General features: G+C 40.8%; 1 protein-coding gene across 2 annotated transcripts in view; it reads left to right on the top strand.

The window, feature by feature from the left end:
- Positions 1-6,412: 6,412 nt before the first annotated feature.
- Ckap5 (cytoskeleton associated protein 5) overlaps positions 6,413-8,410 on the top strand; it is a 102,837-nt gene continuing 100,839 nt past the window's right edge. Inside the window, exon 1 of one of the 2 annotated variants that reach the window (XM_046457368.1) lies at positions 6,413-6,491. The gene's annotated coding sequence lies outside the window, so the exon portion shown is untranslated. The remainder of the gene's footprint in view (positions 6,492-8,410) is intronic. The other variant, XM_046457360.2, reaches the window with a different exon arrangement.

Below are 8,410 nucleotides of genomic sequence, written 5' to 3'. Positions count from 1 at the left end.
AGTCATGACTAATCTTACACCCGCTCTGTCTGGCAGACCCATGCTGTAGAAAACATCACCTCTGAGTTCTATGGGGGTTTGGGAACAGTGAAGAGCAATAAAGGGTATGAGGTTCCTGGTAGAGTTTCAGCTCAACTTGAGGAGACAAGTCCAGACAAGTTCTTCAACTTATAATACCCTTGTTTCTTCTAAAAGAGGGATGATAGGTTTCATCTAGAGTGCCAACTCATTTGTTGGTAGTAGCTGCCCTTCCACACCAATGGGAAGAGTGTCATGATCATTAGTGACATCTCTAGCACTGGAAGGAAATGTCATGGCATATATACCATGCATCTTCTATTTCTGTTTTAGATCTTTGAGGACTTCAGTGTCACAAAACTTTGATCTTGGCACCTTTTGTAGTTACTAAGAATGGAACAAATGATAATTAAGATTCCATTTACTTGCCAGGTGTGGTGGCACACACCTGTAGTCTCAGTTACTCAGGAAGCTGAGCCATGAGGTTTGCAAGTTTGAGGCTAGCCTGGTGACAATGTTTCAAGATAAAAAATAAAAAGGGCTGGGGTATAGTTTAGTGGTAGAATACTTGCCTAGCATGTGCACGGCCCAGAGTTTGATCCCCAATACAACAACAAAAAAAATCCATTTATTTTAAAAAGCTGACATCTCATAGCTTATCCAGCATATCTTAAGACTAGAACTAGAAGTTAGGGATCCTTTCTGAGGTTCTCTAATACCCATCAGTGAAAATTGGGAATCACGCTAGTCTCAAGGCTAGGTTAGATTAGATTAGAATTTAATCTAGCAGAGATTAGAATTTGATGTTAAGTCTCAATAGTTTATTTTCTAAACCTAAATCATTGATAAAATAATGCCCCATTCATTCATTTCATTCATTCATTCATCCATCTCTTACTATAGGCCAGGCCCATGCCTAAACAAAACAGTTTTACAGAGCTTAAAATCTAGCAGCATCACTAACACTCCCCCACCCCCTGCAAAAAAAAAAGAAAAATAATAAGAAGAAAGATAATGAAAGCAAGAAAGACAGAAGTCTCTCATATGTAAGTGACAAGAGATCTAAGTAGAAAGTATAATTTTCCCCAGTTTTGGCAAAGGCCAGGGTGCCAGAACAAAAACAAATGGAATAGTTCAAGGATAGCCATCTCTCTCACCCCCATTAATCTTTAAAAACAAAGCAAAACAAAAACAACAGAAAAGCGGGAATCTTGAGGATAAAGAATTTTGAGGATAAACCTAGGAAAACCAAGGATAAAACAAGGTCTGAGAATTCTTTGCCTGGTTCTCTGGATGTAAACCTGAAACTGATAAGTAGGCAGAAGGTGGATCAAATCCTAAAAAAACTAGACATATTTTCTCAAACAAAATTCAAAATAAAGTCACTGCCTTTCTGTGTCATATGAACAAATTGTGGGACCTAAGATAAAAAGATCTCCAACCCACATGTTGATGCTGACCAGACCTTGGCCTGAAGAAGACTAAAAGGCAATAATGAGCATGGTCAAGAGCTGGGTGTGCAAAAGTTCTAAGTGTAATGCACTGACACTCAAAGGTATCCAGCAAGCTTTGGTTCTCAGATTTCTATTTATGGGCATAATGAATGATAAATGAAATAATATGGCTAGGGATATAGCTCAGCAGTAGATGGCTTACCTAGCATGTGCAAGGCCCTGAGTTCAATGCTCACCCCACCGCACATACCACAAAAAAGAAATAAGTGGTTGGGTCCTTTTCACAATGAGGAAAGTCTATGTCTTTTTTTTTTTTTTTTTTTAAATGGGAAGATGGCTCCACTTCCCATATGCTCCACTTAATAGGATGTATGTTTAGGGATGTTTTAGGCAGTCTGTTGAAATAGTCCCTTACTCTCCTATTTATTTTCTCTCTGGACCATTGTCCTGTTAACCAGCTGGCAGAAGCTAACAAAGCTCAGTATTGGCAATGGTTTTATATCTAATCAGGGCTTGAATTCCCAACTTTGGACTACTTGGCTTGGTGTTAAAACGGACCCAGACAACCTAATAAAGGATCTAAGTTGAAACCCAAGGCTGTTAGTCCCAAGCTGCACAATCTGCTTGTTTCATTTTATAGACAGAAAGCCAAGAACTCACATATCCTGTGCTTCCCAATGGTTTCCCTTCCATTCTTAAAAGCTTGTTGATAGCCTGCTAATGAGGTCCCTATCTCTCCCTACTGCCTCCTCCCTCGTTGGTGGGGCTGATGTTTCTGTGGTCAAAGTTCTTGGACAGCCTGCATTTTGGAGGCTATGGAAAATGGGGAAATGGCTATGAGAAAAAAAAAAAAAAAGGCTCCTCATTCTTTCATTCAACCACTACCTGTTAAATGCAAGCTAGATAGGTTGGAGGCCAGTTAAAGCACAAAACCCATAGCCATTTGAGCTCTGTATTAATATTACCACTGCCATCTGCTGGGAACAATGCAGGGGCACTTGGATTGAAAGGTGAAAGGAAGTTTCATCACTGAAGCTGCTCCTCTTAAGCTAGAAATATGGATCAATGTCCTATGGTAGGGAAGCTTCAACAAGAATGCAGCAGGAGATTGCAGTGGAATAAGTACCTGTCCCAACCCTAATAGTGGCTTTTTTTTTTTTAAAGAAATGTTTAACAGTTACTCAGCAGCCACAATGTTTGACATCAGTTTCCTGCTTCCAGTTGTAAGAATGCTGCGATTGCTAATGCCTGCTGACCCATCCTCCTTATGTAGAATTATTGAAAGAACCCTGGAATGAGGAAGGCACACATGGCTCTAATAAATACACAGATAAATGCTCTTTGATAATAATCCTGGACTGTAAAAGTTGACTGGCAAAGCTGGGCATGGTGGTGCATGCCTTTAATCCCAGCAACTCTGGAGGCTGAGGCAGGAGGATTGGAAGTTTGAAGCCAGCCTCAGCAACTCAGCAAGACCCTGTCTCAAAAAAAAAAAAAAAAAAAAAAAAGGATTGGAGATGTAGCTGAGTGGTAAAGCACCTTTGCACTGGTTCAATCCCCAGTATGAAGAACAAACATTAATTGAACACCCACTATGGGCAAGGTACTATATTAGGTTTCTATGAGGCCCTTTTCCTCCATTATCAGAATTCATCTCCCACTCCCTCTTTCTGCCTACTACTCTGTTCTAACTACACTGGTCTCCCTGTTTCTCAGACCTGTCAGACATGCTCCCAACATAGGGCCTTTGTATAGCCCTTCCCTTTGCCTGACACTTTCTTCCCCTAGATGTAGTCATGACTAACTACTTAGCCTTCTTCAGGTCTTTGTTCCAATCTCAGTGAAACCTAAACTAACCAACTCATTTAAAAAGTATATTCTTTCCTCCCCCATTTCTCTATCCTTTACCCTGTCTTATTTTTTCCCTGTTGCACATATTATCTAATAACATACTATATGTTATTTATGAATTGATTGTCTATGTCTCTTTACCATAATGTGAGCTCCATGAGTGAAAGGAAGTTTTGTTTTGTTTTGTTTTGTTTTGGTTTATTTGTTCACTGATTATTCCAAGTACCTAGAGCAGTCCTTCTATATACTAGGTACTTAATAAATATTTATTAAATGAATGAATAAATAAATGGATTCAGGCATCTAATGCTCATCTTCTACTAGGACTACATCCCACTGGTTCAATACAAAAAAAGGATTTTGCTGGGCTGGAGTTGTAGCTCAGTGGCAGAGTGCTTGTCTAGCATGTGTGAGGCACTGGGTTCGATCCTCAGCACCACATAAAAAATAAATAAATAAAATAAAAGCATTGTGTCCATCTACAACTAAAAATTATTAAAAAAAAAAAAAGATTTTTCCATCTTATTCTAAAATTCTCTAGGATCCAGGCTGCACACATCCTTTCTTAAGCAAATTACAGGTCACCATCACCCTCTCCTTAAATGTAATCTTCAGTATATTTCCAATGAAATTTAAATAAAGTAAACATGCCAATGGCCAATGACTGAAGAAGACTATTTCTGTAGAGTCCTCGAAAGTTACCATTTAGTTTGGTTCCTCTCTTAAGTGTTAATCTGTCCTCATCTCCCATCTTTTCATTCTCTCCACCTTTTTCCCCCTTCTATAGTTTCATTCACTCTATAGAAATGATCCCCAGATATCTATCATTTGAGTCTTTATTTTCCCAGATTCCATCCTGAATTTTCTAGGCTTGCTTAGAATTGGTTCCATCTGAATGTCTCATTAGTACCTAAAGTAAACAAGTCTGAAACTAAACTCTCTGCCTTCCCCTTGGGACAGCTTCTCTTGACTTTCTCCTTCCATTTGGGCAATAACTGCCCTCCCAGTCCCTAGGCTCAAATCCTGGTACTCTTTTTGACTCATCTTTCTAAATGGGACCCATCCTTGCCTTTGTACCTAATCTAATGGATTGCTAAATCCTTCATTCTTTCTTGAATCTATTTCATCCTTTTTACTGCTATTATCTCATATCGGATTCCAAATTGGGCTTTTAGCTCTAACTCATTTTTGATAATCAAGCTAATTAATTTTCCTAAAGTACAGTCCTGATTTTTGTCACTCTCTTGCTCAGAAACCTTCAATAGCTCCCCACTAGCTATTTATTTAAAGTAGAAATTCTTTGTCTTGGTATCCAAGACCCTCCAAGATTTATTCCTAAATTTCTCAATTTGTATTCCACTGCTTCCCACCATGAATCTTGTCCTAAAGTAGTCAAATCCACGTATTCAATCCCATATATATATAATGCACTTTCTGTCTCTTGATCTTGCTCTTTTTGTGTGTGTGCTACTAGACATTCTCCTTGCTCCATCTATTGAAAAAAAGTAACACCCTGATTGGAGGGGAAAACCCTTTTCCTTCCTGCTGAATTCAATCCTATTCAGTTTCTTATAATTCCAGGAATGTTCTAACTATTTTCAAGCATAAACACACATACATTTATAACTATATATATTAAATCATTCCACATGTGCTTTTCTGCAACTTGCCTCTTTTCAATTAAAAATTGAAATACGTGCACTTTTTACTCCAGCACACATAAATTATTCTTTTTCCAAATGTTTCCTACAGGTGGACATGTGATTTCCAGGAGCTTCAGTAAACATTCTTGTGCACTTTTATTTGGATACTTGTATAGATTTGTACAATAAATGCCTAATAGTGGTATTACTGGCCAGAGATTCTGTAGATTTTACATTTTAGTAACTGTCAGATTGTCCTCCTAAAAGTTTTCACCAAAAGTTTGTTGTTCAGGGGACTGAACCCAGTGACACTGGACCACTGAGGGACATCTCCAGCCCTTTTTATTTTGAGATGGGGGTCTCCCAAGTTGTGAGGCTGGCCTCCTCCAGTCTCTAGGATTACAGGTGTGCCCCACACCTTGCTGCACCAGTTATACTCTTACCAATAGAGCATCTATTTTTCCACCCAAAGATTGTTGAATCTTTTTATCCTTGTTAATTTGATCAAAACAAAACAAAAATCGTATTATTTAACTTTTATCCACCCCACTCCATCACTTAAAGTGTTTGTAAACTATATGTCCTTTAAGTCTCCAAAGTCCATTTCTTTCACAGATCCTCTCCGTCAACTTTTTCCCTTTGATTAGTATCCGTGGATTTTCACTTATGTAGCTCTCATACTACTTTGAATTCTAGTGACTTGTCTATATGTTTTACTCATCCTACTACTGTAGATCGCAAAACTCCTTGGAAGTAAAGATCCAACCTTATAGAAACCTCGAAAGTACAGCTGATCCAGAATTTTGGAGATTGTATTAACCAAGCTTCTCATTATAATAAAAGGAGTATTAAGCATTTGCAGAATGCACTGCAGTTCTTAAACCCCTGTCCCAGATATTCTATATATTATAATAAATCCTTACATTAAGTTTGTAAGGAAAATATTGTTATTCCGTCTTACAGATGAGGAAGCTGAATTCCAGATTTACTGAGACAAGTGATTTGCTCAGAGCAGGTCAAAACTGGAACTCAGTGTCCTGGCTCCAGTGGAATCCACTGGAATCCAGTGTCACTGCTCTTTCCACTACTTCTCAGAAATCTGTCGTTTTCCCTCAGAACCTTAACTGCACAATCGACATGTGGTGAATTCAGGGGCTCCAAAAAATAAAAAGTCATTTGTTGATAGCAACTGTAATTAAGTAAAACAAACATGCTGATGGCCCTGAATGCACAGATCTACACACACCTTTAGCTCTTCTTTGGCGATGGTCTGCAGCTTTCCCTCCAGCCACAAGCTCCCCACTTGGAAAGGAAAGGCAGTATTAGGTTCTCAGGAAAACGCGGCTGCGCGCGGCCCCTTTAAGACTGCAGGCGGCGCGTGCCCACAGTACTTTCAAATGGACCAATAAAAGGGCGATGGGCGGTCCGTCGAGGACCAATAAACAACGAGGACACTGCGGGGTGTGCGGCGGCCCAAGCGGTTTCAAACGGCTTAGAGAAGGCCCCTCGGTTCTGACCCGACGAGGTGAGTGGGCGGCGGGCCAGACCCCCAGGCATAGGCCCGTGGATCTGGGAGCCGCGCGCGCGGGCGCGCGGAGGGTCCCAGCACCCCGGGCGGGGGCTCCGCGGACGCGCGCCTTCCTTGCCTCACGAACCCGGCAGGTCTGAGGCGGCGAAGCGGGGCGGAGGCCGGGGAACCAGCGGCTGGCAGGGCGGGGGGGCGTGGGCGCTCGTGCGGTGGAGGCCGGGGCAGTGATTCGGGTGACCGGAGCGCGCCGCAGCGGGCTGCGGGCTGCAGCGCAGGGGCACGCGGGCGGCGCCGGGCCGTGCTTGGCCGCTGAGGTGTTCCGGGGCTGGGGCTGGGGCGGGGGCCCTGCGAGCCGGCCCTACCGGAGCGCGCCTCGCGTAATTGTCAAATGAATGAATGTGTGAGAGTCGCCGAGGGCTGTGGTGGTGGTGGTGGAGGGCCTGGTCGCTTTGGAGCATGACAAGGACGGTGGTACCGGGGCCTGCCCTCACACCTGTGTCCCTACCCCCTGCGATTTTAACGATTCTGAGCATTCACCGCCCCGCCCTTACATCTGGCTGGCTCTTTCAAAAGGTGTCAGTAGAGTTCAGGTATCTTTCCAGCTCTGAAGGTTGGGGGGACCAATACCTTAGCCAGCAGTGTGGGTTAAGCAGGCCTTGCTACTTAAGCTGGGGGCTTGGTAAACTGGATTCTTACTTTTTAGTTTTTATTCTCTAAATGTTGAGGAAGCCACCTGCTTTCGTGGTAATTGTCGGGTAGGATTTAATGCTTTTCGTTTTGTTCCTTGCATAGAAAACCAGGAAAGAGATGTTGCCAGAGTCGTGGCTGTGTGTTAGCAAATATATTCGTGTTGATGAATCTTAATGAGTTTTTCATTCAGTATCAATAGAGAGTGGAGGTTTTGCAGAACTTGCCCCAAATTTATGCATGGCTCTAATTTAATTCTCATGGGAACCAAGACATCAAATCTTGGCCCAGATATGAGTCCTGTCTTATATTATACGTAATTATAGTAACTGAAAATTCATTTTTGGAAAGGTGAGCTCCTCTTTTTCTCCATTTTCATCACCCTGAAAAGTCCTTCTTTGACCTAAAGAGCAGATAAACTAAGTTAATGACATTTTGAAATTTTTCTTGAGTGGACAAACTGTAATGTTGTTATGAAACTTAGTGATATAGGTAAAGGTGAAATCAGTATATTTTGCCAACATAAATTCAACCTGGTTGGTAAACTTGCAAATAGAAAATTTTGCACAAGTTTTTAAAGGCTGTTCACTTAAGGCAATGATAAGCAAAGGCATTCCACAACAATTAATATGCCTTATGCTTTATAGTTCATTACTTTTAAAGTTTTGATCATCAACTTTGAATTATGAACAGTGATATGTGGTAATTCCATCATAAATACAGTGTACTATGACGGTTCACTTTTAGCAGCACTTTTAGTTGGAGAAAATATGAGTAATAATATTAACGAACACCTGTTCTAGGTTTTAGGGAAACAATTAAAAATGATTAACATCTTTAACAATACATTTGAATAGTTTAAAAATATTGATAGGGAATGAAAACTTTATATTCAAGTAAAGCTAGACTCTCTTATGCTCCTTGGACATAATGGGACTCATTCAACAAATATTGAGATTGATGTCTGCTTGATGTTCAAACATTGTTCTAGATCCAGGAAATGCACTGGTGAGCCAAAAAAAGACAAAGCCCTTGACCTAAGGGAGTTTGACAGTTTTATCTTTCAAATAGTTAACTGTAGCACATTGTAGTTTCTATAATCCCTCAGTCTAGTCCTGGTCCTTTAACAAAATAAATTCCCAAATACTCTTACTAGCAGTAGCTAACATTGGGGGTTACATTTTATCTTTTTTTTAATCCTTTCAATGTTTCATACAGGAGGAAACTGA

This window comes from Marmota monax, unplaced genomic scaffold (assembly GCF_021218885.2).
Source record: "Marmota monax isolate L192 unplaced genomic scaffold, Marmota_monax_Labrador192_F-V1.1 WCK01_AAM20220418_F8-fsc00047, whole genome shotgun sequence".
Lineage (NCBI taxonomy): Eukaryota > Metazoa > Chordata > Mammalia > Rodentia > Sciuridae > Marmota > Marmota monax.
The sequence above is the reverse complement of the archived record's forward strand: the minus strand, read 5'-3'. Positions and strand labels throughout refer to the sequence as shown.